Source organism: Elephantulus edwardii, unplaced genomic scaffold (genome assembly GCF_000299155.1).
Source record: "Elephantulus edwardii isolate Elephantulus edwardi_28Jun2011 unplaced genomic scaffold, EleEdw1.0 scaffold00085, whole genome shotgun sequence".
Classification (NCBI taxonomy): Eukaryota; Metazoa; Chordata; class Mammalia; order Macroscelidea; family Macroscelididae; genus Elephantulus; species Elephantulus edwardii.
In genome coordinates, this window is record NW_006399835.1 from 12120862 (window position 1) to 12125455 (window position 4594).

At 45.6% G+C, this 4594-nt stretch overlaps 1 pseudogene; it reads right to left on the minus strand.

Annotated features, from left to right (window-relative positions):
- Positions 1-1328: 1328 nt before the first annotated feature.
- LOC102875134 overlaps positions 1329-4594 on the minus strand; it is a 4250-nt pseudogene continuing 984 nt past the window's right edge.

Below are 4594 nucleotides of genomic sequence, written 5' to 3' on the forward strand. Positions count from 1 at the left end.
GCATAGTCAATGAAACACAGATAGACATTCCTCTGGTATTCCCTGCTTTCAGCCAAGATCCCTCTAACATCAGCCTTCCCAAAATTGCTGTGCATCAGAGCTGGACAATGACTAAGGATGATAAAAGAATCAATACCTTAGAGATGTGGTGCTGAAGAAAAGTAGTTGAATATATCATGGACTGCTAAGAGAACAAACAGGTCTGTCGTGGAGAGGATGAAACCAGGCTGCTCTTTAGAGGCAAGGATTTTGAAACTCTGACGTACTTTGGATATGTTGCCAAGAGGGACAACTCCTTGGAGAAGGACATCCTGCTTGGAAGGGTAGAGTGACAGCACAAGAGAGGAAGACCCTGGATGAGATGTATTGACTCAGACTAGGATAATGGGGGTAGGTGTGTCAGAGACTATAAAATTGGCTTAAGATAGTGTGCAGAGATGTACATAAGATTGCTGAGTAGTAGTCAATTTAACAGTACATAACAGTGTGATAGCATATAATCTGTAGAACCACGGAGTAGAGATCACAGGGACTTCCTACCATCAAGAAAGAATTAGAGCAGATCATGCCTTGTGCACCCTGGGTCACTACACTGAGAAACTACTAGATTCAGGAAGATTAATTACAAGAAACTGTCCCAAAAGCCTACAGAGAAGAAAACTTCCCCTAGAAGTTAATCCTTGTGTTTGGACTTCAACTTCCTAAACTGTGAGAAAGCAAGTTTCTTATTTTTTTTTTTTTTTATAAACACGAGAGCCCACTCCGTTTTATTTACAACCAACAGGCCATCTGTGTAACAGCCAATATTATTAAAAACACAAGAAACATGTTCCTTTTCTGCTTTCCTTCCTCTCTCAACCTGGCTCTGGTACTTTACCTTTGAGCTGACATGCTCAAAAGGTAAAGTCTAAAATTAAAAATACAATTGGTGTATAAGAAAGTAAATGAGACAGGAGAAGAAACAGTGTAGGAGGGGAGTGCGGCTATATTTACACTAGAGTTTTATAGACTCTATTAAATTCCATCCCAATTCCAACCCTGAACCAGAAAGTGAGGGATGGCAGATACAAGGGGAAGGGACTGTGTGCGCCTAGTACCAACCCAGAAAACCCTTCACCCCCAACTGCAGTGGATCCAACTTCAAGTCCAGAGGATGGAATGGGAAGGAAGGTAGATAGGAACATGAGATACTCATTTCCAAGCAAGTCTCCCTAAGGAATCCCCGCCTTGAAGTAGGACTGTCCAAGCTCCAGGGGATGGCTCGGAACCCTGGGGCTCTGTTCCCAAGTCTTGTAGTTTATTGCCGTCCTAGCTTAAAGGTGGTGATGTCAAGGCTCTCCAGATTTAGGGGTACCCCCTAATCGCCGGGCCTCTGGCCGAAGTTCCTTGCATTTCTGGCAGTAAAAGAAGTCAGAGACATTGGTCTTCTTAATCTTAGCACAGGAGAGATGGATCCACGTCCCACACAGGCTGCACTCTATCATGGGTCGCCCTGCAAAGGGCTCTCGGCAATAACACGTAATGAGATCCCACGAGTCATCACCTGATTCTACCATAATGTCCTCATCCATGACCCGCATTTCGCCCTCACTAGAGCTGGCGTCTCCATCTTGGCTTGTTTCAGTGCTGCCCACCTCCTTGCTTTCACTGTCAGTGGGGGGAATTCCCTCAGGGGCCCCAGTGGCAGGGGGCCTAGGAGCCTCCGGGTGAGTTGGAAATACAGGGGCAGGGGCTTCTCCTCCTCCTACTGCTGCCATCTCCTCTTCCTCATCTTCCTCCTCATCTTCCTCCTCTTCTTCAGAGTCTGTATCACTAGTGGGTGCTCGGGGAGGCCCAGGAGGTGGGAGTCTATCCCCACGCTCTGCCTTTTTCAACTTCCGTTTCTTGCTCTTCTTGATTCGAGATCTTTTTTCCCCATCATCAGGGGCTGGTCGAGGCCTCCGAAGTACCCCAAAGCTAGCCCCCCGACCCGGCCCCAACTTCCGGTTCTTTCGGTCCTTCTTTCGAGAAGGCTGGGTAAGATCCCCCTGGGAAAGGGACACAGGGGTGAGAGTAGCAGGGGGCCGGGAAGCATGTGTCAAGGATGTGGGAGACAGAGGAGATGCCACTTTGGGGCCATCCGAATCAAAGAGAGAGTCCTTGAGCTTCATCTTCTCAAGTAGAGTGGCACTGTCAGGAGCCTGCAGGCGAGAGAAAGTGGACCTTGGGGGTCCTGGTTGGGTGGGACCTGACTGAGCCGCCCTTCTCTTGGATGACTTTGCTTTTTTAACAAAAGTTTGAATGGTTCGGAGATCTGAGGGGGCCGAATCCCAGCCATCACTGTCTGCCGCACTCTCACCTCGCAATGGAGAGCTGGAGCCAGAAGCTGGCCAGTCACTTTCCTCTTTACTAGGGGGAATATAACCAGCATAGGCCAGTACAAAACTGCAGAATTTGTTGAAATCCTCAATCGTTCATCGTCGTTTCTCTAAGTTTCTAATTTTTAAAATTATCTACTTTCAATATTGCTGTTACAGCAACAATAATAGAAAGCAAATACACCATCTCCACTTTTAAAAGGGAAATTAAGCTATTTCCACACACTCTGGATAAATAATGTATTATTAAAGAGATGTGCAAGTATATGGCTTCTGAACACTTAAACAGGGAACTGTTGCATTACTAGAAGACATCATAGGTGTTGTAATGTGATGGCAGTCAATACCAAGAAAACAAAGGTCCTTATCACTGAGCCAGTAAGCAACATCATGATAGATAAAGGATTCAAACTATCTTACTTGGATCCACAATCAACACCCTTGGTACTAACAGGAAATCAAGAGACACATTGCTTTGTACAAGTGTGATGTCAGGGACCTGTCCAAAATACTGAAGAGCAATGATGTCAGTTTGAAGACCAAGGTATACCTGAGTCTTGTCATGAACTTTTCAATCACTTGATATGCATCTGAGAGCTGGACAATGAATAAGGATGACAGAAGAACTGATGCCTTTTAAGGGAGCTCTGGGCTTAGTGGCAAGAAGCTGCACTGCAATCCCAAAGATACCTGGTTCAAATCAACCAGATGCTCTCCTGGAGAAGAAGCAATCTCCTCCTGTATCAGTCAGATCTGATTTGACGGTACACACACAAAATAATAAAAAATTTTTAAAAAAGAATTGATGTCTTTTAAGTGTGTTGGAGAAGAGCACTAAATGTCAGAGGATTGCCAAAAAAAGTGAACACATGAGTCTTGGAAAAAGTGCAGCTAGAATTCTCTTTGGAAGCAAATGGCCAGGCTTCGGTCACATATTTTGGCCATGTTGCTAGAAGACGCTATTCCTTGGAAAAGGATGTCATGTTTGGAAAGACAGAGGATAGGCAAGGAAGAGCCCTAACGAGGTGGACTGATACCATGCCTGTAATAATGGGCTCAAGCGTATCAGAGATGATGAGGATGACACAGGATAGACAGGTTCAGGTCTGTCCCTAGGGTTGCTATGAGTCATAGACAACTCAACTGACACTTAACATAGGTGGGAGGACAGATCTAATTCCTTCCCTTGCAATGTAGATGTTGTTGTTGTTATGTGCCGTTGAGTCGCCTGCGACCCTATGTACAACAGCCTTAAACTCTGCTCTGTCCTGTGCCAATAACACTGTCTCTGACACTCCAATCCCGATTACCCCAGTCACCGAATCAATCGACCTCATAGAGGGCCTTCCCCTCCTGCGCTGTCCCTAAATTAGGTTTGTAGATAGGTAGTTTTCTCTTTCCTCTGACCATAGGAACTTAACGTGCCTATGTATTTCAAGGATGCTGCCACCTGGGTCCCCACCACAACTTACTACCGTGTCTGGGTGCTATGTGCTGCTACGTGCCCAATTACATTCAAATACTGCCCTTAACCTGTCTCCATAGCTGCCAAAGAGCCCCACAAGGCGCAGACAAGAAAGGATCACACACTGTCTATTTCCTGTGGTGGCTTCGCTCCCACTCTAGAGCTGGAAAACAGACAGGGGTCAGATCCCAGTTGCCTAGAGGATTGGCTGGGGAGGTGTAGCCAGGGCCGTGTCAGATAGGAAAACTGTTTTAGGATCCACGCTACACCCTGGAAAGAAAATGTGCGGGGCTTCGGGTGTCCCTACTATATGCCGGGAGCAAAATGGGTAAATCTGCCAGCTGGACTGCATGAAAACATAAACATGAGCGTTAAGAACTCATCCCTTCAAACATGCCTGTTCTTCATATGTAGAAATGTATCACTAGGTATTCGATCATTAAAGAAAGGGAAAAAAAATGCTGAATATTCTAGTCAGGTTAAAAGTCACGGTTAAGACCATGTCTGCCATCCAAGCAGATATATGCACACCCATGTTTATTGTAGCTTTGTTTACAATAGCAGAGAGTTGGAAGCAACTTAAGGGCCCATCAACAAACGAATGGATAGAGAAGCTGTGGTATATCCACACAATGGAATACTATGCAGCATTGAAAAACAAGGAACTCATGCAATATTATTCAAAGTGGGTGACCCTGGAGGACATTATGCTGAGTGAAATATCTCAGTCACAAAGGGACAAATACTGCATGGTGCCACTGTTGTAGAATGG